The 26627-nt window shown below is 35.7% G+C and overlaps 1 pseudogene; it reads left to right on the forward strand.

Annotated features, from left to right (window-relative positions):
- Window positions 1–25825, forward strand: part of LOC107732930 (MAP7 domain-containing protein 1-like) — a 38429-nt pseudogene extending 12604 nt beyond the window's left edge.
- The last annotated feature ends 802 nt before the right edge of the window (window positions 25826–26627 follow it).

The following is a 26627-nucleotide window of genomic DNA, read 5'->3' on the forward strand; positions in this document are numbered from 1 at the left end:
CGAATAGCACATAACAAAATTACTAAAAATTAGAATATTGTAATTGTTAAAATTGTAATGAAATTATTACGGTTGTAATAAAATATTTATATTATATTTCTTTATACTATGTTACATTTGTCATTTGTTTATTCGTTTTTTATATTACTATATTTATATTACTCATTTTTGTTTTTTAATTTCAGCTAATTAGAGTAAGTTTTTATCTAATATTTATATTTTATTTATTTATTTATTTTATTTCAGCTTAATTAACAATGTTAATTAATTAATCAATGTTTTTAATCGTTTTAGTTTTAGTTAGCGATAATGACCCTGTCACCTAACCATTTTTTTTTTTTTTCAATATTACTTTTTAGGTCAGCATGATTTCTAAGTTTCGTTTAGGTTTTTAATCTAATATTTATATCTTATTTAATTTCAACATTATTTCACTATTATTTTATAGTTGTAGTTTTTGCATAGCAACACCCTGGCAACCACCCACAACACCCTTTCGTGGTAGTTAGTACATTTTGCATGTCAGAAAATGTAAAGATCTAGTTTTGTCTCATTGCATTTCTTGTCTTATATATATATATATATATATATATATATATGTGTGTGTGTTTTTATTTATTTTTTTATTACAACCTTTATGAGTTTCATCTCCTTTTATGGCTGATGAGGGACTGTGGGGTCTATTTTTACTGGTAGCTAGAAACTCGATCCGGCTGCAATGGACCTGACAGATCTGTGTCTGTGGTGAGGAGCCCGTCACGTGAACTTTTATACTCAAACCCAGGTGTCTGCATGTTTAGCTGACTGCGGTCAGATGTGCTGAAGCTGCGATGCCCTCTGCTGTGGCTATAGAACTGCCTGCATGAACCAAATCATCAGGATGAAGATTCCTCCTGGCCTTTTTCTCTATAACAGCACAAAGCCTGTCAGGAAGATCTTTCTTTCTCTCTTTTTTTTTTTTTTTTACCCGAAATGCCAGACCTCTCTTCCTTGTAGTGAGGTTTTCCCTTGCTGCGTCTCAGATGATCTGCCTGGACATGTCCTAAACCCTTTTTATGTTTTCGTCTCGGGTTTTACTGCTGTTTTTATCTCTTTGCCCAAACATCGTCTCATCCCGATGTGCTGAGCGATGCCCTCTGCTGTGGCTATAGAACTGCCTGCATGAACCAAATCATCAGGATGAAGATTCCTCCTGGCCTTTTTCTCTATAACAGCACAAAGCCTGTCAGGAAGATCTTTCTTTCTCTCTCTTTTTTTTTTTTACCCGAAATGCCAGACCTCTCTTCCTTGTAGTGAGGTTTTCCCTTGCTGCGTCTCAGATGATCTGCCTGGACATGTCCTAAACCCTTTTTATGTTTTCGTCTCGGGTTTTACTGCTGTTTTTATCTCTTTGCCCAAACATCGTCTCATCCCTGGATCACATGCAATGTTTTTCTTTCTCTTTCAAACTCACAAAACTTTGGTATTGATTTGGTCTAGCAGGTCTCAATGCAGTTAACGCATCATTGGAATTCATAATTACAGAGTTTGCACTTGTTTCCATGTGCAAGATTTGACGTTTGAACTTTTGACTTTGGCGGTCAGTGGGTGACCTGAAAGATTTCCCGATACATTAAATCTACGTCCTAAATTTGCCGTATTGTTCTGATAACAAATCAGTGTCTGCTTGTGGTATCTCACGTTTAACATGCTTTATGTAACAGCCTAATTGCTTCTGTGAAGAACTAATTAATTCCATCTCCAAATTAGAGTAATTTAGCATCTGAAGATTAGTGTGAACGTATCTGTTTCTAAGCAGAAGAAAAATGGCACACTTCTGTTTTACCCGGGACAGATGGCATTTCTTTGTTAACACAGACAGTTTATCCCGTTGGTCTCAGCGGTGAGACATTGGCCTGCTGCTAACCTTTACAGACCGAACATGGGAACTTGACTCCCTCTAAAAAGAGCTCAGAATTGAATTGCTAACAGTGAACTTTATTTACTGCCATATGGTTTTCCCTGAGTTATTTACAGTAGCAAATTCAGTGATTGTCTCTTTGCACTTCTAAACAGCAATAGTGTCGGTAGGCAGTCAAGCATTTGTCTTTCTGTCATGAGGTCGGCCCTAAGAAGACGACAGCTGCACATTCAAAGACAGAATCTTCATCGACCTCAAACAACTGGAGAAACACAGACATGCCCTCTAATCAAAACAGGATGTTTTGACCCACGCTGACCTCATGTTTACTCTGTGAGGTCAGAGGTCAGCTGTTCAACATTAGCTTTAAACTTGGTGTGACGCAATAGTTATGATTGACACAAGGTCAGCGGCCAATTTTTCAGTAGTCTATAAACAAACTCTTATTTTACATTTTCTTTTTCAAAGTTTTTACGATGCATGTATCATTAGTCTGAATCTACAATTGTTCAGTGTCTAGTGCATATCAGGGTTGTTATAGTTAACAAAAAAAGTAACATAACGTAAAATTAACATAAAAAATTGTTACTTAAAATAATATAAATGTTAAATTAAAATAAAGTATAAAAAACGTTTTTATTTTAGTTAAAGGCAACATTTCTCATTTTAAGTTAGTTTGACTTGATGTATTAAAATAACTAAAACTGAAATGAAAATTAATGCATTTATAAAAGACATATTATTAAGACACACACACACAGACATATATATATATATACAATAAGCCTATTTTCAGGCGCTGCGTAATATCATTGCTAAATCATTGCGTAATATCATCATTATCACAGCTAAAAGTGCTACCGCCAGACCCGGAGATCGGCTAAATGGATTCGAAAACGGTAAAACTCAACTGTTTAACTCTAGGGGAGTTGGAAAATGAGCCTATTTAAAAAAATAGTGGAGTGTTCCTTTAATGATACTAAAATAACACTGATCCATATCTTTTAAGTTGAAATTGATTGACTATATTTATTTTTATTTGACAATTGTGTTGTATTAGACGTTTTTTTAAATGTTGTTTAAACGTGTAAATGAGGCAATATTCTAAATTTGTATAAATTTCCAGAAGAGAAATCTGAACATTGGATAAAGGCAGGTTTGGAATTCTTGTTACTCTCTCTCTCTCACTTCATAAATCAATTTCCAGAAAATAAATAAATAACATTTCAACTAATGTTTTAAGAATAAAATATTATTGATCAGGCAAATGATATTTGAACAAACTCTTCTATAAAAACCTTCGAAATATCGATGCTAACAAAACACAGTACATGAGAAAAAATATATTGTAACTGAAATCTACAGATGCAAATAGTAAAAACTTAAATGTGTATTCAACTAATCAACTGCCTGCAGTTCCCTCATAAACCTCAGGTTGGAAAACCCTAATATAGGCTATAATTTTGGTGTCACTATAGATAATTGACTTTGATCAGTTTGATGTGATTCAGAAACACTTAATGCTTTTGCAAATGGTTTCTTCATATAGCTATCGTTTAGCTGCATTTGTTACAGATGAAAATGACTTTTTGCCAATTTTCAACTCTCTGCTGAGCAGCGTCTGTTTGAAGCCGAGATGAAGCTGTTGGCTTGAAGCCACCCGTCTTTTAATTGCTCTTCATTTTGTCTCTCCAAAGGGTCTCGCTGCTCAAGCAGACCTTCAATGCGTCTGAAGCTCTTTTCTGCATCTGATGAGAAGAGAATAAACATATTTAGTCAGCTGTTAAATGAGCAGTCACTACTGATCCTGTTATCTAATTAGATTCATGCCATGATCATTATCCAAACTCATCTGAAGGGCAGCAGTCATGGATTTCTGCAGTATAGCATTCGACTAATCCTTCAGAAGCCACTAAATCCAATCCATTTTTCACTAGGTGAAAACCTGATATTGCATGCTGGAGCATACAAATTACTGAATTAACAGTCCTGGAGATTCTGTGTTGATGCACACGAGTCCTTGAAATGATGCTGGAGTTGCCAGGGAATGATACTTGAAATCATGAGGGTGGTTAATGTATATCCCATGCAAAAATTGACCATGGTAACCATAGTTTTAACATTGTTATTTTTGTGATTAGTGTTTTGCAGATTATAAAGCTATCAGCTTGTTTGTTTGTGTATTCCACAACATTAACAAAAACCTTAATACAGTCGCAAAATTATACATTTTGCCCCACATCAACCTTTTCAGCCAAAAAATAAATACATACATATATGCATACATATAAATAAGCGCTACAGAAGTCAATAGTGTCATTATTCAGCTCAATTTAGCTCAGTGTTGCAGTTCAGTTCAATAACTGTGTCAGTGTTGCAATGTTCATCAATTATGATAGTGGTTAGTGCCAAATTACCAGTATTATATATAGTATTTTATTACTATCAATTTACTCTTACCCTGGTAAATCTTTGGTTAGTTTTCAAAGTATGATTCTAATTTGAAAATTCTGCTTTATGTCCTTAATGTAAATTTATGTTCTTTTTATCTCTTTCTCTTTTTCGTTTCTCTCACTCCTCCAGTTCTCACATCTCCTCCAGGGACGAGCGGCACGCTTCAGAAAGAGAATGAATTGGACAGTGAGATCCTGAAAGCTGACGACACAACAGTCACAGACTCTTCCCTCATAACAGACCCTCCCTCAAAAACAGAACCAATCAAATCAGACCCGAGACCCAGCACACCTGGATCCATCCCCAACCCACTGGCAAAAAAAGGTACAGTACACCACAATTCACGCTTTCAGGTGTTGAATATCAGTTTTGTCTATATACATTTTTATTATATTGAAGAAGAAAACCACAGCAGCTATCTATCTATCTATCTATCTATCTATCCATCCATCCATCCATCCATCCATCTGATATGTAATAAATAAATCAATATAATAAAACCCGGCATGGCTGTGTATCAAAGCATCAGCCGAACCTTGGGCTGTGTATGTGTTTGGGGAAGGTTTGCTGAGTGTTCTCGAACAGTCTCGAGTGTATAAGGCTTAGTCAAGTCCTCAGCCACCTAGCAACTACCACAGCAGCTATCTATCTATCTATCTATCTATCTATCTATCCATCCATCCATCCATCCATCCATCTGATATGTAGTAAATAAATCAATATAATAAAACCCGGCATGGCTGTGTATCAAAGCATCAGCCGAACCTTGGGCTGTGTATGTGTTTGGGGAAGGTTTGCTGAGTGTTCTCGAACAGTCTCGAGTGTATAAGGCTTAGTCAAGTCCTTTTGATAGTGGGCACGGGGCAGACCGGTTGCCATGGCAACAGTTTGATTAGCTGAGAAAGCGTTGCATGTATAATGCATTACAAGGAGGACATGCTTAACGAGAAGAATGGATAGATGAAACACTGATGCATGTGTCTTAATTGAATGAGCATCCTTTACATGTGACTGTATGATCAGAATAATATCTGACTCACCACATTTCTCTTCAATGCCGTGGGTTAAAGCACCTCTGCAGTTAAAGAGCTGGAGTCACACTTATCTTGATTGAATCAATACACTGCTGAGGCTGAGAAGAAAATGGAGAATGTCAGTTACAAGCCTCTAATTTGTCAGGGAAGAGAAATGAAGGAGAGAAGTAGCTTGAGAGACAAATTACTCAGCATACACTCTTAAAAATAAAGGTGCTTCAAAAGGTTCTTCAAGCGATGCCATAGAAGAACCATTTTTGGTTCCACAAAGAACCATTCAGTCAAAGGTTCTTTAAAGAACCATCTCTTTCTTACCTTTTTATAATCTGAAGAACCTTCTTTCGCCACAAAGAACCTTTTGTGAAACAGAAAGGTTCTTCAGATGTTAAAGGTTCTTTATGGAACCATTTAGACAAAAAGGTTCTTCTATGGCATCGTGAAGCACCTTTATTTTTAAGAGTGTATGTCTTACCTACCGGGTCAGCCAGCTCTCATCAGATTAAAAGCACCATACTTTACACTTTTTGTAGCATTTTACAAATCTTTCCCTCCAAAAGTTTAGTTAGAATATCGTAATTTTTTTCCATTCTCTCTCTGTTCGTTAGAATTTTAGAGGCTGTTTTAGCTACTGTACCTTTAAGACTACTGCACAAAAATGATAAAGATACATATCAGCCAAGCCGATTAATCCGCGAAAATATGCCAATTTATCAGTGAAATAAACATAAATACAAAAAGGTTATATATATATATATGTGTGTGTGTGTGTGTGTGTATATGTATATATATATATATATATATATATATATATATATATAAAACAGAAATAATATTTAAAAATAAATTATATGAACATCCCAGATAAATGTCCCTAGAAGCCTAGAAAACATTCAGAAAGTTACAAATATATATATTTTTCAAATGTATGTATTTTCCAAATAAATGTTTTTCTATGCCATTGCTTTTGTTAATATTTGTATTAATATTAAACTTTTTGAATAAAGAGGTTTTTCCTCTAAATATCATTTAGGATATCAATGGTATTGGTATCGACTACTGAAATGTTGGTATTTCATTTGCATTTCATTCTTTTGCATAGTATTTTATTTGCAAATGACATACTTATGCCAATGTCAATTTTAGGGTAATTTTAAAGATATGAAAAGTACATTTTAAAGCATTATCTGCTTTTTCCTCAACAGATGGGATGAGTTCTGAGCAACGGCAGAAACAGGCCAAAAAGAGGCGAGAGGAACGCGCCAAATATTTGGGTGAGACTTCATAAACACAGCTTCTGTCCCAGGACACGTTCAGCCCTGTAGAGATAATGATATGCTTATGCCACACAAAACATTTATCTAGTAGTGACTGAAGTATATCTCAATATATATACACACAGTTAAAGCTACTGGGACTAAAGAGTCAGCGTGAGGCCAAATAATAATTAACCCAATTATATACTATTCTCATGTGTAATTAGGTAATCAAACTTTAACTGCCAATACAAGGCCAACTGGTTTCTAATGATGTTCAACGAGACACATTTCTGTGAAGTCAGCAGCATCATTTAACGGTACAAACTGATGTGACTGACAGATGTGCTTGTGATTTGTGTTTACTGCTGCAGAACAGCGAACCCAGGAGCAAGGTAAGATACGCCATGCGATCAATAATTTGATTAAGTGGATCGTTTCCATTTATTTCATGTCCTTTACTCTTTGAGTCCTTTTGTTTTTCTCCTTTTGTTGTGTCCAGTTTGACTTAGTATTTCTTTATCCACAATGTCATAAACCATCATGATTAAGGAATATTATTTTAAATGAACTGAAACTTTTACTTTGCTTCCTTGTGCAAATTCGTTTTTTTCCCCCCCACTGGTTTTCTGTGATTAATATAATGCAAATAAAAAACAAACAAACATTTTTTTTTACATATATTACAGTACTGCAAGAATGCAGGCCGTCCCATGCTATAAATGATTATGAAATACATGCATATTTTATCATTTCCATGTGCACCAGGCTTCATAAATCAATGCACGTGTCTCATGTTCCCCACTGTTAACTATCTGATAGATCCCTGCAGGCACAGGGTGAAAAATGTGCCGTCATTACAGTTCATTTAGCCATGCTTCTCTCAGATTAGCTTTAATTACGTTTGCCATTAGCATGATTAGCCTGCTTGGTTATCAGCTCACTTTCAGCTGTAGAGACGCAGATAAACCACAATTTCTGGCTGTCCAGCTGTTTATCGGTTCGACAAGTCCAGCCTTGCCCCACAGCAGTAGACTTTACATAAAGGGTTTATTGTAGCTTGGGACAAAATATCTTGACAAATGCTGTGTATACAAAGACCTAAACCTGGCTTAGCTGTTAGAACGAAGCCTGGTTTAGAGCCGGATTGCTGCTACACTGAACTGCATTGAGTATAAAATCTATTTTTCAGCACAGTCGAACTGTCATATAGCATATTGTATGAAACTAATAGGATTAGCAAGCGCTGTTTAGCTCACTAGCGGTTCACTGCAGCTAAGACCAGTGGTGTAAAATGAAGGCTGAGATCATCTTACTTTGAAGGATAAAAAACAGAATTGTTATATAATTTATAAAGGGTTGAAGGGTTTTATGTAATTGGATTTAGAGAAAGTCAGAATTACACATAAGTGACTTCCTCAGTGCACAAACTACATGCCTGCTACACAGTTTTAAATAGTCTACATAAGAGACTATTTAAGATCATGTTAAAAGTGAAGTCATGAATCTGAAATTTTGTTATATTTTATGTAGTAAGAAAGCAATATAAAGGCAACATAATAGAGTATTTAATACTCAAAAAGCTAAAAATGAAACAAAGACCTAAACCTGGCTTAGCTGTTAGAACGAAGCCTGGCTTAGAGCCGGATTGCTGCTACACTGAATTGCATTGAGTATAAAATCTATTTTTCAGCACAGTCGCTCTGTCATATAGCATATTGTATGAAACTAATAGGATTAGCAAGCGCTGTTTAGCTCACTAGCGGTTCACTGCAGCTAAGACCAGTGGTGAAAAGTGAAGGCTGAGATCATCTTACTTTGAAGGATATAAAACAGAATTGTTATATAATTTATAAAGGGTTGAAGGGTTTTATGTAATTGGATTTAGAGAAAGTCAGAATTACACATAAGTGACTTCCTCAGTGCACAAACTACATGCCTGCTACACAGTTTTAAATAGTCTACATAAGAGACTATTTAAGATCATGTTAAAAGTGAAGTCATGAATCTGAAATTTTGTTATATTTTATGTAGTAAGAAAGCAATATAAAGGCAACATAATAGAGTATTTAATACTCAAAAAGCTAAAAGGTTCACTGCAGCTAAGACCAGTGGTGTAAAATGAAGGCTGAGATCATCTTACTTTGAAGGATAAAAAACAGAATTGTTATATAATTTATAAAGGGTTGAAGGGTTTTATGTAATTGGATTTAGAGAAAGTCAGAATTACACATAAGTGACTTCCTCAGTGCACAAACTACATGCCTGCTACACAGTTTTAAATAGTCTACATAAGAGACTATTTAAGATCATGTTAAAAGTGAAGTCATGAATCTGAAATTTTGTTATATTTTATGTAGTAAGAAAGCAATATAAAGGCAACATAATAGAGTATTTAATACTCAAAAAGCTAAAAATGAATTTGTGAAACTGAAATGTCCTAATTGTATGTAGTAAAAAAGCTATATAATTAAAAATAAATATTTTATATATGTTTAGAATATATATACATATTCTCAATGCAATTCAGTTCAAAATATGTCATTACAAATTACATGTTCACAGCATTTCCTTTTACACACACACACACACACACACACATGTACATACGTGAACATATTCACCATATATATGTTCAGATTTTTCAAAACACACCATGGTAGCAATTTGCTACCACATTGTACTTCTCCCTTTTACTTAAATGGTCTAAAAAGATATGAATCAACACAGTACAGCCACATTTTCTCTGTTCAGATTTTTTGCCTAATTTGTGTTCAGTGAACTTCAGTGCTTCTCAAATACTCAAACAAGATTTTATCTGAGTCACAGCTCATCTCATTATTGAGTCACTGCATTTCCTGTGCAGTAAAGCAGATGTGCCTTTGAAATGAAACAGGGTAAAGTAAATACAGATGGTTGCCACACATGGATCTAAAGCAATGCTGTGAATGGAAGCACTTCCTTTGTGTTGGTATTCCTCAACTCATATCCCATCTGGACTGCTGTGTGTGTGTGTAGATTTGGTTATGGTTGAAGGACTGAAAAACAGGAAATTCCACAGTGTGATGTCTCGTGTGTTCCTTAAATCGGGCCTGTGAGCAGAATGCATCCAGCTGCCGCACAGCGTGCTTGGGGTTTAAAATAAAGAGCTTTGATTGGTTTTTAATTGTTATTGAAGTGAAACGACTGAACCCACATGAGAGAAAAATGCTGTTTTATTAGCAGTTTTGTTTTCCTTAAGCAATGGATTTTATAAATATAAAAATCCAGTTCTCAGTGGAAAGTAAATCAACAGCTGGGTGTGCAATTATTAATGTTTAATGAATGTAAAACAGTCAGTTCTGATTATAGATTCACATGAGATATTTTTAATATTTCATTTATTTCTGCCAGATAGTAATGAGATTTTTGCTAAATTGAGACTTTTTCTGAAGTTTCCTGCTTTTCAAATGTTTGAGAAAAAGACCTCAGCTATTTCGCATCTCCTTGAGGTTTTCAGAAAAGATCTCAATGCTCAGAAGGAATTTTAAGAGTAACATATGAGGAAAGACACTTAAACAAATATTTCAGTAGTCAGAAATGAAAATTGGCTGAAACATTTACTCACCCTCATGTCATCCAAGATGTAGAGGAGTTTGTTTCTTCATCAGAACAGATTTGGAGAAATTTAGTGTTACATCAGTTGGTCACCAATGGATCCTGTGCAGTGAATGGGTGCCGTCAGAATGAGAGTCCAAACAGCTGATAAAAACATCACAATAATGCACAAGTAATCCACACGACTCCAGTCCACCAACATCTTCTGTAGAGAAAAGCTGCGTGTTTGTTAAGATGTTTTTAACGTCTAACTGTTGCTAAAATATTGCGTCCTCTATCCAAAATATTGCTTTCTCAAGTGAAAAAGTTGTCTAATCTGAATCAGGAGAGAAATATGCACAAAATCAAACTCTGTTTACAAGTGAAAACAGTCCAAAAGAGTTCTAAAAAAATATGTCTGATGAAATCTGTTCTGATGAAGAAAAAAAAAAACTCATCTACATCTTGGATGCCCTGAGGGTGAGAATATTTCAGCAAATTTTCCTTTTTGGGTGAATGATTCTTTTTAGATGAAATGTAATTGAGAATTCTGACAGAAAATGTCATAAGATATAGCAGGCAGCATCACTCAAAAACTCTCTCTGTTCCTCTCAGCGGCCAAGAAAGCTCAGTGGTTGGAGAAGGAGGAGAAGGCACAGCGTTTGCGCGAGAGCCAGTTGGAGGAGCGCAGAAGGAAGTTAGAGGAACAGCGACTGAAGGCAGAGAAACGACGAGCTCTACTGGAGGAAAAACAGAGACAGAAACTAGAGAAGAATAAGGTGTGGAGACGCCGTGTGCTCAGAAAATGAGGGATGTAGGAGGACAAACTAGCTGCAAACATAATGTTCCTTGAGACAGCATGACAAAATATTATAAAGATTCAATGCATAAATAATTTTCAAGCTAAACTTTTCACAAAAAGCTTGTTAAAGGGTTAGTTCACCCAAAAATGAAAATTAGGCTGTGTTTTACTCGCCCCCGAGCCATCCTAGGTGTATATGACTTTCTACTTCCAGACGAATCCAGTCGGAGTTAGATAAAAAATTGTCCTGGCTATTCCGAGCTCTATCATTGCACTCAGCGGGTGTTGCATGCATCAGTCCAAATTTTTGGGTGAACTAACCCGTTAAGTTTCAAATTATAAAGCAATATTCATAAAATATTCATAATATTCATTCAAAAGTTTGAGGTCAGTAAGATTTAATATTTATATTAAGACTTTATTTTATTTATAATTTTATTTATTTTTAAGAAAATTATACTTATATTCAACAAGGATGCATTAAATTGGTCAAGCACCACAACTGTTTTCAACACTGATAATAATACGAAATGTTTCTTGAGCTGCAAATCAGCATATTAGAATGATTTCTGAAGGATCATGTGACTCTGAAGACTGGAGTAATGATGCTTTACGTGACGGCGATATATTAAAATAGAAAACAGGCATTTTAAATTGTAATATTTTTGTAATAATATTACTGTTTTACTGTATTTTTGATCAAATAAATGCAGACTTTGTGAGCATAAGAGACTTATTTCAAAAACATCAAAAAATCTAACTGACCACAAATTTTTGAACAGTAGCATATACTACTAAAAATGAAGATGAAAAGGGTTGTGAGGCTTTCTGATTGTCAAATGAATTGTGTTTATAGTTAAAATCTGATGAACTACAAATTAACTACTAAGTGAATTCCTGTTCCATTAATATAAGTGATTCAGAATCTTATTAAGATAAAAAATGAACCACAAGTGGTCTTGTGATTGTCTTTTTTTCTGCAGGAGAGGTACAAATCCGCCATAAAGAGGTCAACCAAAAAAACGTGGGCTGAGATCCGTCAGCAGAGGTGGTCATGGGCTGGCGGCTTGAACCAGACCTCCCGCAGAGAGAGTAAGTGTCATTAGTCAAACTTTACAGCCTCAAACAACTTTAAAATAAGAACTGGAGTTATCATTACCTTCTGAAACTATACTAAGGAACGTAAAGGGAACCTGATATAAACCTGGAAATTTCTTATGTTGACACAACATTGAATTTGACTTCAGCAGAGTTTGTTCTGTGTCCATACGGATGAGTTAAAGCGGTCAGTATGTTTTCAGCGGTGAGATTTTACTGCTGTAGATGAGTAATAGGTGTCACCCTCTGGTTATGATTTTGTTGATCCGCTTTAAGTTAATCTTGTCATCAAAATGTGAGGGAAGAAAACCATCTTACGATGGTTTCGCCATCAAAAAACTTGATAATCATTGGCATCAACATCATTTCTATGGTTTATTTTTGTTTTTCTTTGGTTTTTGTATGTTTTTATTCTTTAAAACCAATTTTTTTTAGTCTGGTGTTGTAGTAACTGTGCTGGATGTGTATGAATTGTAATAATATTTCACAATTTTAGTGTGTTTACTGCATTTTTGATTAAATAAATGCGGGCTTGGTGAGCATAAGAGGCATGAAAATCAAACCCGAAACTTTTGAATGGTAATGTTCTGGTCAGCGTTCATGTACCTTTAAAAATGGTGTTAGCATTACATGGAATTTAATGTACATCTTAAATGTACGATCATCCTACATGATTACAAGTTGATGTAAGAGTGACCCGCCTCCTCCAGCTCTCCCTCTGAAAGTCTGCATGACCCTTCCTTTGGGAAAACCAGAATCGCGCTCTCTTCCGCCGTCGCTCACGGGGTCAGTATGAACGCTCTGCTCTCTGTGTTGCGCTCTGCAGGCAGATGCTCGGCCTCCACGGTCAACCTGCCGCGGCAGACGGAGCCTGTGATTAACAACAGGCTGTCCAAGTCCTCGGCCACGCTCTGGAACTCGCCCTGCAGAAGTAAGAACGGAGCGGCTCCCGCGTTTCACCTCCAAAAATCCCTCCCTCCAAACCCTCGTCTGGTTTTTGGTTCTTCAGTTGTGTTTTCCCATGAACTGCTTTTGATTTGCTCATTTCTGGTGGCCTGCTTGCCTGTGCCTGTGCCTGGTGATCGATGGTCATTCTCACACCTTTCTTATTCACTTCCCCACCCCACAACCCCCTCGTTTTTGTGTTGCATCGTGGTCAATCTCTTCTTCCGTGCACTTTTTGATCAGTGCTCACATTGTTGCTTCATAGTCTGTAATGGTTATTTATCTGTGGTCCAGTAAGTGGTGGCAATATCTCTTTTTATTTCTTTGCTTTTTTTATTATTTTTGTGTTCCCGTCATCACTTTCAGTCTTTGGTGTGGGTTTGTGGTGCTGGTGGTTGGTTTTTACCTTAAGTGTGTGATTTGAAAGGCTGATTGTTGATCAGTGATAACAAAACAAAGGACTGATAACTAAGTTAGGAGATGTAATAAAATATGTGCTGCATTAATGTGATCATTAATCATGAATCATTAATGTGATCAATGTGATCATTTTAATTGGTTGATTAATTATTAATATAAATAAGTGATGTTGAGGAATGTATCCGGCTATGTTCAGAATGGAATACTTGCATACTGCTTACTGTATACTGCTCATTATAAACTGTATGCTAAGGATGGAAACTTTCTGAGCACTTAGCAGTTCTTTTAATGATTCTTTTGCTATTTTTAGGGGGGTTTTGTGCAATAATGTGTCCTAACTAGACTATTGTTCAAAATTTTGGGGTCAGTATGATTTTTAAAATGTTTTCGAAAGTCTCTTCTGCTCACCAAGGCTGCATTTATTTGATGAAAAATACAGTAAAAACAGTAATATTTTGAAATATTATTTACAATGAAAAATGTCATTTATTCCTATGATGGTAACGCTGAATTTTCAGTATGCCATAATATTGTGCTGCTTAAGAATTTTGTTGAAACTATGATATATTTTTTCAAAATTCTTTGATGAATAAAAAGTTCAAAAGAACAGCATTTATTTGAAATAAAAAATATTTTGTAACATTATAAATTTCTTTACTGTCACTTTGATAAATTTAATGCATCCTTGCTGTATACAATTCTTAATTTCTTTTTAAAAATGAAAATCTTACTGATCAGAAACTTTTGAACTGTAGTGTATATACAAAAACAAAAAAGTTTCAAAAACAACTCACTAACAAATCAAAAGCACTGCCAGAATATTTAAGTAAGGTGTTTAGTATGAAAGAACTAATCATGTACGATTAATGCTACCAAATGTTATACATCATTCAGTTCCTTTATTTTTTAAACAAATGCTGGTAATTCTGCTTAAGAACTGATTCTCAGCTCCCAATCTCACTGTATACTACACTCCATTTTTTTAAATAGTTTGTGAAATAGTACAGTTTAGTGTTATGCAGTGCTAAACACTTCAAACAGGAGTATGCCATATTTTTAACAGTACGTGTATGTTTATTTCCACAAGTGGTGTCCAGTCATTGGAAATAAAAAGTAATTTTCCACATTTTTCTTGTCTGTCAAATTAAAGACAAGAGGTCAAAAACCATAAGATTCATCATAGAAATGGAAAATCAGTTTGAGCACATTACATTGTGAGATACAGTTATTAGTATTCTCTCTAATATACTCTACACAGCAAAGGTTAGTATGCCATCCTTATACTCTATATGCATAATTTACACTAGGGTTGGGCGATGTCTACCAAATTGGCATCGGACGATGTCTACAGTGAAACATCGTGATGGACGATGACATCGGGGGTCGGGGTTAGGGGGTGTGCCCGAAGCGTGAATCCGTATGCAGAAATGCACGGAAAACAAATAAGACGTTCTACGGAGCCACTAAAGGGACATGGTTAGCCGCTTGCTAGCGGTAGACTGTTACATTACAGTACATGAAAGTTCACTTACCACATACACAGAGTAAGGAGAGAAGACTGATAGGACAACATTGGTTGAGATCACGATGCCGGTGTTCTGACGATTTGTGCTACCCGCTCAGATTGTGCTACCTCCCATTAAAAAGATAGGTAGCACAAATCGATAGCGAAAAATGCTACCTATCAGATTGTGCTACCAGCATCATATTCATGTGGTTTGAGGCTTTTTTTATGTCCATACCTACCCCTACCCTAAACCTACCCGTCCACACCTACCCTTACCCTAAACCTACCATTAAAACAATGCAAATATATTTTGGGTAGCACAATCTGATAGGTAGCATGTTTCATCGGTACACCGGCTCAACATCGTGATGTCTGTCAGCCATCGGCGATGGACGATGGCATCGTCTATCGGCCCAACCCTAATTTACACACTAGAACCTGCAAAAATAGCAGCAGTATGCTAGTTATTCTGAACATAGCCTTATTTTAAGTTTCCTGTCTGAGGAAATAATGGGTTTTCTAGAATGCTGACATCCACATGCAGCAGAACGTACCAATGATAAGTCAGCAAAACTGTGGCTATGCAGATGTGTATAAATCAACATAATAACAGCATTGTGCACCGCATGGTAACTGTGGAGCTCATGGTCTGTACTTATTTTCCTGTCATTAGAGATGACCACTCATCTCAAAGTACACTTTTTGCTGAGATATAAACACATAATATTTGGGTTAAACATATTTTAACTGATGTCTTATACTGTTTGAGGTTTGAGCTTCCTGGAAATACCATATTCTGTATCAGTTTTTAGAACATATAGTATAAAGATTGTTTCCAAGCAAGAGTTTATATCCTAGATCGTGATCAACCTTCTGTTACAGTAGTTCAGGCAACAGCACAGTTTGCCGCAGTGGGGGAGAAAAAAAAACAGCTGTTGCCTAGCAACAGCCAGTGATCAGCCGTCACGAAGTGTTGTAAATTTTCTTGTGTTGCTAAAGTGTCAGATCTGAGCACCACCTTGTTGCTACAAAGAGCACAAGGGTCTGTTTTTACACACAGTATCGTTTTAATGTTGTGTGATTGCAAATACGACATCCAGAGTGTGTTTGTGCCTGTTTGTGCCTGAGTGGGAGAGTGTATGTGTGTTTGTAGCAAAGGAGCATGGGAGAAAACCGAGACCACAGATTCATTTCTTTGTCACATAAATTGTTTTTCTCATGTCTGTAGAGAACTGTCATTCAGTCATCTGTGTGACAGCACAGACTTCATTTTAATGTGCTCTCAGATTATTAACAATAAACAGCATCCCATAATTCCCAGAATAAAACCAGTTTTAACCCGTCTTTGAACCCATGAGCCGTTTATTCTGGTATAAGAGTGCTGTTCGTCTAGACATGCAGTTAAATCATTCATAGGAAAGAAAATTCATAAATGAAGTCTCTAAAATATCTAAAGCAATGAGATCAAATGGAGAGCAAAATGCTCAGATTTGTCTCCTCTAGATCTCAATAATGTCTCAAACTATGTTCAGCCTTGCCACGAATACTAAAGTTTGCGATCAAAAGATCTCAGTATGAACTCATAGCTGTCTCATCATATTTCTTGCCATCTACACCGTTTAGAAGTTTGGGGTCAGCTTTTTAAATGCTTTTGAAAGACGTCACTTATGCTCATCAAGACTGAATTTATTAGATCAAAAATACAGCAAAGACCGTAAAATATTATTACACATTAAAATAACTGTTTTCTATTTGAATATATTTTAAAAAGTAATTTATTTCTGTGATGCAAAGCTGAATTTTCAGCATCCTTACTCCAGTCTTCAGTGTCACATGATCCTTCAGAAATCAGTATAATATGCTGATTTGCTGCTCAAGAAATATTTCTTATTATTATCAATGCTGAAAACAGTTAAACACTGATTCATATTTTTAGATTTTAGATTTTCTTCGAGATTCTTTGAAACAGAAATCTTTTGTAGATGAATGCTAAAAATGTAAATGCTACAAATTTAAATGTGTCCTTGCTGAATAAAAGTGTTCATTTCTTACTGAGCCCAATCTTTTGAATGGTAGTATATATAAATTATCACTCTGTACTCTACATGTATGTCAGTGATAGACTCATTTGTGATTTTTAGTTGTCACAAGAAATTTTAAGAGAAATACTTAAATGAAACATAAAATAGAGCTCCATTACATCTCCTGAGCTAAGAAAGAGCAAACTTTGTTCAACAAAGCATCAAAGTCTAACATGCTTTAGTTACTGCATTCTTGATTTAACCAGCATGAGTAATAGTACTGGTTAAATTCACTAATTAAATTGAAACTTCAACTTCCTTGAAGTTACAATGAGCAAATAAGCAAATAAAGTGTGTGAATGTGTGTGTAAATAAGTACAGCAATCATAATTCACAATAGTGTAGGTTATGTGAATTAGAAGTACACAAACATGTCCTCAACGAAGGGCCTGAGGATTCTTCTTCCAGTAACAGCTGCTCTGATTGGTCAGGCATCATGTTACTGGATATTGCAGTCAGCCGATTGGATGAACGCTTACTTCGGCCCTTTGTCGAGTGACCTGCGGTATGTGTCCACATGTGTCGATGCTAACAGCGCCCTCTTGTGTCAGCCCGCAGTTTGCATCTGAGCCCGTGGGAGAGCCGCATCGTGGAGAGATTGATGACGCCCACCCTTTCCTTTCTGGCTCGCAGCCGGAGCGTCGCCACCCTCCAGAACAGCAGCGACCCCCGTGAGTTACACATCACACACATTTAACATGTTAAGTTAAATATAATGGTTTAAGATTTAAGATAAGTTTAAGATAATGGTTATACTCACCACATAATGCATGCACACCCATGTAATGTGTTAAACACACATCATAAACGGGCCTCATTGAGAGAAAACCGAATGCACTTTTATGTTCATTATATATTTTGAACAGTAAGATGCTACATTGCTGCCACATGACCTCGTATTTGCATATATACAATATCCAATTATCATTTTGGAAATATTTTATTTTGTATTTTTATCCAGTTTTGTGTAAAACTGCCTTGAATTTAAAAGCGAGTCTAGAATAATAAAATGTGTAGTTCATTTATTAGATTGGAATATATTATACCCTGTTTAAGGTGCTTTGTTTTTTTTGTTTTGTTCATGCTTATAGCAATTTTACATAATGCTCATTTGCTCACATTATACATACTGCATACTGAAAATACAGTAGTATGCTAGAAGACTGCTCTGAATATAACAGATCATCTGAATGTACAATGCTGTTCAAACGTTTGGGGTTAGTACGATTTTTTTAAACACTGATAATAATAAGAAACGTTTCTTGAGCTGCAAATCGGCATATTAGAATGATTTCTGAAGGATCATGTGACACTGAAGACTGGAGTAATGATGCAGAAAATTCAGCTTTGCCATCACAGAATTCAATTGTATTTTAAAATCTTTTAGATTAGAAAACAGCTATTTAAAATTGTAATAATATTTCACAATATTGCTGTTTTTATGGTATTTTTGATCAAATAAATGCAGCCTTGCTGAGCATAAGAGTTTTTCTTCAGAAACATGAAAAAAGATCAACCCCAAACTTTTGAACAGTAGTGTATGATCTCAATTCAGCATGTAGTGTTTTGAACAACAACAACAACAAGTGAGTGTCTCTAAACATCTCTTATTCTGAATACAGATCAGTGTTCCCGCTCTGCATCCGTATCTCCTCTGACGCCCTGCTCCCATCATCATCCTCACCAGCACAGCGCTGAACGCTGGAGGGTCTCAGCCAGCACACCTGATATCACACAACGCCAGCTGAGACGCAACTCTACACCGGTAAATACATGCACACAACAACTCACTCACAAAAGCAGAATTATTCTTCTAATAATGCTAATATGTACTACCGTTCAAAAGTTTGTGGTTTGATTTCTTATTGTTTTTATATAGTAAAAAGAGCAATATTGAGAAAATATTTTGTAACAATATAAATGTCTTTAGTGTCACTTTTGATCCATTTGTGTCCTTACTGAATAAAAGCATTAATTTAACTTTTAAATTACTTAACCAAAAATCCTGTTTGTCATGATTTGACTTTGAAATGATCCATCGCTGTTTACTTTTAGTTTGAGAAGAAGAAGAAAGAAAAGAAAGACAAAGAACGAGAGAATGAAAAGGAGAAAAGCGCTCTGTCTAAAGAAAAAGTGGAGAAGAAGAGACCGTCCCAATCCATAACCAGAACGAAAACAGAAGCTAGGTGACTCTCTCTCTCTCACACACACACACACACACACACACAGCACATGCTCTTTAAGCTGCATCAGGTTAAATTACTGTGCGCTCATGAGCCAAAGAGAGGCTCTGATCCAACTCAGCAGGGTTTCTTGCAAGCTGTTGGCTCTTTGCAGGCATTTGTGTTCAGTTGCTTTGTGGAAAAAGTGATAAATTAACCATTATAGCAGTTAGGTTGTACTCTTTATTATGGCAGGTTCATGTCTTGCCTGATTGCTTATTTACACTGTTTCTTAAACAGGCGCCAATTTTCCAGCATAATTTGTGTTTCCTCACTGTGACAATATTCACATTATTGCTAAGGCAAGCATCACTATTATTTTTCAGCTTAGGGTTAGTAATGTATAGTAAGTATTGTTTTCTGAAAAATTTAGTGAAGTGAGTTTATGCTTTAAACAAGAACAAATACATGTCAGTGGGCTAAGAAAAATAAACTTAATTCAAAGAGAGAAAAAAAATACAGATATTTTTTCTTGGTTTAAGCTTAAACTCACATAATTTTAATTTTTTTCAAGAAAGCAAGACTAAATATCTTAAATCATTTTCATTGTTAGGTAAATCTTGATTTATTTATTTTTTGTGGAAAATCTATATTGGAAATAAATAAAGAATTAAATAATAACTTAAGCTGAATTTAAACTAAAACTGAAAAAAAAAAAACTAAACAATAATATTAAAAAAGTTTGGACAAAAGCACATTACAAAATTACAAAAAAAAATCAAATTAAATTAAATTAAAAACTGAAAATATGAAAATAATGTAATGGAAATCAAGATAAAAGTACTAATTAAAGTCATATTTTCAGTCTCACTTAAGTACAAACAAACGACGAAATAAAACTAAACTAAGCTAAATGAAAATGAGAAATGTTGCCTTGGCAACTAACTAAAATAAGTTTAAGTTAAAGCTAAATAGTAAAATTTAAAATAAATAAATAATTTAATTTATTTACTAATTATTTATTTAAAAAATGTACAAAAGCACATAAATAAATTACTAAAAAATTTAAAGGAAATTAAATTGAAAACTTAAAATATCAAAATAATGTAGGCCTAATTGAAATCAAGACAAAAATACTAAATAAAATCCTTCTTTCTTTTTTTTTTGGTGTTGAAACCAAATTTGTTTTGGTTTATACTGGGATGTGTTCTTAATTCTCGTCTCTTTTTAGCCCAAATATCAAAGCTAAAAACAGAGCTTCATCACCTGCGACGCCCAGGAGTCGCCCTCTACCAAGACCCGGCCTAAACGGGCTCAGACTCCCGTCCACGTGCAGCCCCCCGCCGTTGCTGCTGTCGCCGTGGAAACCAAGGAGCCCCGTCAGGCTGACCCTCCCAAGGACACAAAGAGTGAGTGTGATCGTCATGACGACAGGCGCAGAGAGGCGTTTGCTTTCAGATAAATCAGTGTGACAGCTCAATGGTTTTCAAGGACTTTTACAGCTTTAATATGTATAAATGAAACCTAAGCTTTTACTCTTCTTGATGGACTTTTCTACTGGGTTTTTTTCTGTTTAGCTGCCCTCAGTGTTCCTGACATCACCGTCTCGTCTGCTCCGGCCACGCCCCTCACTCCCTCTGCACCAATCACTGCAGCTCCTCAGACACCAGAGGCGGCCAATGTGGCAGCCACAACTTCCCGATCACTCTCTCCTGAGCCCGGCCCTCCGATTGCCAAGCCCTCAGCTGGGACCAGTGATCCCGAGGAGGCGGCCCGTGTGCTAGCAGAGAAGAGACGTCAGGCCCGTGAGCAGAGAGAGAGGGAGGAGCAGGAGAGACGAGAACAGGAGCAGAAGAGCAGGTTAGTTGGTTATAGACTGCTTTAGTCTTGCATAGCCAACATACTGTATAGACCAGCTTTTGCAAAGAACTGCCCACTTAGAAAGAAACAGCTTGATTGACATTTAAAATGATCACAGCGGGGTTATTATCGTTAACTAAAACGAAAAGTATTAATAACATTTTTGTTAATCGAAATAAAGCTGAAACGAAATAAAATCTGAATATTTGAAAATATTGTATATTTGAAAAATGTGAAATATGTGATATTTGAAAAATATGAAAAATTAGCTGCTATTGCAACTGACTGAAATAAGTTTCTTGAAGCACTAATATTACTGTACTTACTGGAAATGAAAACGAAAACCGAATAAAAACCTAAAATTAAAACAAAAGAAATAGCAGGGGTGTGGACTCGAGTCACTTGACTCGAGACTCGACTCGGACTCGAGTCCCAAATTTGATGACTTGCGACTCGACTCGACATAATTAAAGAAGACTTGAGACTCGACTTAGACTTTGACAGCAAGGACTCGAGACTTGACTTGGACTTGAGCCCTGTGACTCGGAAAGACTTTAGATGAGAAACTTGAGAAACTTCACTGGTGCTCGCCTCATCATCACTGTGACCGCTGCCTGCAATAGCAAAAAAAACTCTCTTGATATTTTAAGAACAATTGCAGAAGAACAAAATAAAGCATATTTCGTTACCTTTTGAAACTTAAAAGGGTTCAATTTGAGCAGATGATTTTACCATCGCTGTCGTCCTCACGAGACTTACTTGTGACTTGCAACACAATGACTTGGTCCCACCTCTGAGAAATAGTAACACAAAAAACCCTAACAACAATGACAAAAGCACATAACAAAATTTCTAAAACTAAAACGAAAATGAAAATAAATTAAAATATAAAATAAAAGCTAATTCAAAATATTAACTACAAACTATAAAAGTATGTAAATAAATCTCGTTTACAGAGTTTCTGTCATTTTTAAACTTCCAGGACCTTTCCAGTTGTTTATGGTTATCAGATAAGAGTTTTAAAAATAATTTTATAGAGACTCTGCACTCTGCAAATTCTAGCAGATGAAATATTTTAGAACTGATTATAATTACATAAATCATTAAATATAATAAATATATATTAGTATTAAATATGCATTTATATTTTGATTTAATAATTTATCAAACTGACTTTTACATTCATCAGACGACTCAAACAATCCATAGGTGTTCCCTCTGAGCAGTGATATTTTAGTATCATTGAAATACTATTATGATATTTATTAATATTTTGAATTAGTTTTTAGTTTGATATTTTCTGTTCTGTAAATTTTAATTTTAGTTAAAGTTGTTGTACAGTTTAGTTTTAGTAAATGTTGTGGTTTTATCATTATCATTTGTGAAATATGATCTTTATACTGTAGTTTATTATTTCAGTTTTAGTTTTTAGTACATTACATGAAACTAAATGAACATGAGGAATGTTGCTAGCTGACATAAAATAAGTTTACCTTTTTTTACGTTATATTTCATTTCAGTTAATGTTTTTTTAAAGTAATAAAACAATTTTTTTTTTTAGATTTAGAGGTGTTGACTGAGAGTGACTAGTCGTAACTCTCTTGATGCTTACACTGCCTCATCTTCATTCAGAGCACTGCGTGAGGAGCACGCCAGACGTGAGGAGGAGGAGAGGAGGCGCAGGGAAGAGGAGGCGCGCTTCATGGCAGAGCAGCAGCGTCTGCAGGAGGAGAGTGAGGCGCAGGAGAGAGCACGAGCCGAGCAGGAGGAAAACCTGCGTCTGCGGAGACAGGTGAGCAGCGCTTCATGGGTAATCCAGACCATTAGGACAAACTTGCCAAGCTTCTGATAGTATCCACTTTCAGTGGCTTAAATAATATTAATTTAAATGATATATTTGTGGCATATGTTTTAGTATACATTTATTTGTGTTGTATAATATTGATTCAGAATCGACAAATTTGCTCACATCAGCTTCGTTTTGCTCCTACTAACGAAATATTTTAAAATCCATACTCAAAAATCTGTCTTCAGTAAAATCATTTTAATACAAAACACCTTCATGGCATCAAGGTGACCGAGGCACAGGCAGACAAAAGGGCATTAGCTTGAGTCTCCTGCGGTTCAGATCTGTGACGTCACGTGAGCCTCCGGGCGACTCTCATCTGCAGCCCTTCACACAGAGCCTTGTGTTCTGGTCTGATTTGATCATGCAGGACAGGCCTAATGGGTCTGTCTGTGGCTCTCTGGACGTACAAAACACATCTGTGGTGTCTGAGCAGCATCAAAAAGGATTTTCTCAAGATCTAAACTGTGACGGAGGACACAGATATACATAAACAGATTGAACTTGATGCCACATCTGGCTTTATAGGATTAAACTAAAGCATTTTTGCAGTGCATTTATGCCTATGATTCAGTATGCATATAATTTTCTGATATGCAGTTGAAAGATGCTGTGTTTAGGCGAGGAATATTAAAATGAATCAAATAGAGGGCATTTTTGGCCGCTGCTTCCCCCTTGTGGTGGAGGAGTGAAATTAAAACACATTCTGTTCGTTCAAAATAGTGAAGTTGCAGACCTTTTATTTTTTACATATCAGCCTTAAATTCAATTCATTACTTGGCCAACTATTGATGTGATCATTATGTTATTTTAGTATTATTTATATACTATTAAAGTATTTATTAATATTTTGAAATAGCTTTTATTTTTATATTTTTAATTTTAATTTTTAATTTTAGTTGTAGTTGAAAATTTAAGTAATTTTGCTATGCTTTTGTCATTTTTGTATTTGTTATAAATATTTCTGTATATTTTTTTCCCAGTAATTTAGTGCTTCAACTTAAAAATTACTAAAGTTTAATTTGATCTATTGTTTATTTCTTTTCAGTTTTCATTTTAATTTTAGTTTAAATTTTAGTTTGAGTTCGTTTTAATTTAGTTTGTCATTTTAATAATTTATGTGTTTTTTGTCATTTTTTATTAGTTTTTTATACTTCTATGTTTTAGTTTTTTAAAGCAATTTTAACACTTCAGCTTATTTCTGTTAGCTACCATGGCAATATTTCAAAGTTTCTTAATTTTGGATATTTCATCTAATATTTATATTTTATTTCAGCTTTTAGTATAGTCAACATTTATTGAAAAAAATTTTAACAGTTTTAATTTTAGTTTTAGTTTTTGTTAATAATAAAAACACTGATGTTGCCTCAGTACCAGCTCTTGATGTCATGTCGTAGGGCTTATGGGTAATTTAGAGATGTATAATGGATATATGGGTAATGATGTTTCATGTGTCTTTTCCAGCGAGAGGAGGCCGATTCCAAAGCCCGAGAGGAAGCAGAGAGACAGAGGATAGAAAGAGAGAAACACTTCCAGAAGGAGGAACAGGAGCGTCTGGAGAGAAAGAAGGTAAAACAAGAGGCTCTCAAATGCATTTACTGAGAAAAAAAAGAATATAATTGTTTTCTAGGAGAAACACATGAGACATTAAAGTGATTTCCATTCCTGTGGGGTTGACTAACATCTGTGTTCACCTTTCTAGCGTCTGGAAGAAATCATGAAAAGGACTCGTAAGAGTGATGCAGGAGGACAGGTGGGACACATCTGTGTTTTTATTGAGTCTGAATTCATTTCACACACACAGAGAAAGGAAAATGAACTTGCTTTATTTGTTTCTTTGCAGAAAGACGTTAAGACTCCAGCTCAAGAGAACGGCAGAGTCTCTGACAGCGGTAAAAATCGATTTGTAGTGTGCATGCGATGTTAAGGCTTGTTCACACCGGGACGAATATCGCGCGCGATTATCGCCAACGTTTAACGCCTCGTGACTAAACAAAGGGCGCCAATGTGAGTGTGCACACCGACGCGCAAAGCGCGAGGCGTAAAAGCGTCATTTTTTTAAAAACACCTCGGGCTCATTTTTTTTAGTTTGACGGGCCGCGCAACACAAAGGGCTTTATGACAAACGCGACAGCGACTACGAAAAAATCTCGATAAGAGGGAGTTGTTATGGAGAGGAATTGCAGATCAAATAGGATTCGATGTGTACCGGGGTATTTCTGTTTTTCATTAAGCGCCATCTAATGTCAGGGAGTGAATTTGCACGTTCACTCGGCTCATCGCCTGCAAAAATCGCTTGGGTATGAACACAAAAGACGCGTCGAAAAAACTTTGGCGATAAGCGCGCACGATAATCGTCGCGGTGTGTACGAGGCTTTACACTTAAAAATAAATTGTAAAATTACATTTAAAATTTAAGTTTAAATGAAAAATGTAATGCTGTTATTCTCTTGTCTTGCAGTAATTCAGAAAAATCCTTCAGAAACTCTTCATAGTGGTGCGACAAATTTTAACCAATCACAAGGAGACGTGAAAACGAGGTAAAGTTGTACAATTAGGCCTGATTTGAAATGTACAAAGAGATGTTTTGCATGTTTTGTTGTTGTTAGCTATCTGACAAAAAGATGAGAATTATACCCATGTTTCCTCCTCAGCTCTGTGTCCTGGGACGCGGCACCCATCATTAATGGCGTCCAGCCCACTAAGCATCAGAATGGACTGTCCTCCAATGGAGAGGCAGCAGACTTTGAGGAGATCATCAAGCTGTCCAATCACAGTGGCAGTGGAAACAGTGGGCAGGGCCAACCTGCTGACCCAATCATGGCCTTTGAGGGAGGGGACCCGTTCATGATGAAGGCAGGGCCTATGAAACCTCAACATGTGGCAGGTTAAGATTGAATATTATTAGATTAGATGAAATGACCATATTACCATAAAAAGTATGTTATATTGTTGTAATAAAAAGCAACAGGGATTTACAAAAAATACTCTGGATGTTCTGTGATGTATTAAATTGAAATTAATTTTTTTTAAATATAAGGTCATGAAAAGTACAGCTGTATATAAATGTATGGTATACATTTTTATGTATATATATACAGTGGGTACGGAAAGTATTCAGACCCCCTTAAATTTTTCACTCTTTGTTATATTGCAGCCATTTGCTAAAATCATTTAAGTTAATTTTTTTTCCTCATTAATGTACACACAGCACCCCATATTGACAGAAAAACACAGAATTGTTGACATCTTTGCAGATTTATTAAAAAAGAAAAACTGAAAAATGCTCAGTATTTAGTAGAAGCACCCATTTGATCTAATACAGCCATGAGTCTTTTTAGGAAAGATGCAACAAGTTTTTCACACATGGATTTGGGGATCCTCTGCCATTCCTCCTTGCAAATCCTCTCCAGTTCTGTCAGGTTGGACGGTAAACGTTGGTGGACAGCCATTTTTAGGTCTCTCCAGAGATGCTCAATTGGGTTTAAGTCAGGGCTCTGGCCGGGCCATTCAAGAACAGTCACAGAGTTGTTGAGAAGCCACTCCTTCGTTATTTTAGCTGTGTGCTTAGGGTCATTGTCTTGTTGGAAGGTATATATATATATTTTTTTTTACATACATTTTAGATTTAATTCAAATGCACTACAAAAGTCTTACATTTAAATTCCCTTAAACACACAGATACACTG

The sequence above is a fragment of the Sinocyclocheilus rhinocerous genome, unplaced genomic scaffold, assembly GCF_001515625.1.
Source record: "Sinocyclocheilus rhinocerous isolate Xijiao unplaced genomic scaffold, SAMN03320098_v1.1 scaffold4839, whole genome shotgun sequence".
Classification (NCBI taxonomy): Eukaryota; Metazoa; Chordata; class Actinopteri; order Cypriniformes; family Cyprinidae; genus Sinocyclocheilus; species Sinocyclocheilus rhinocerous.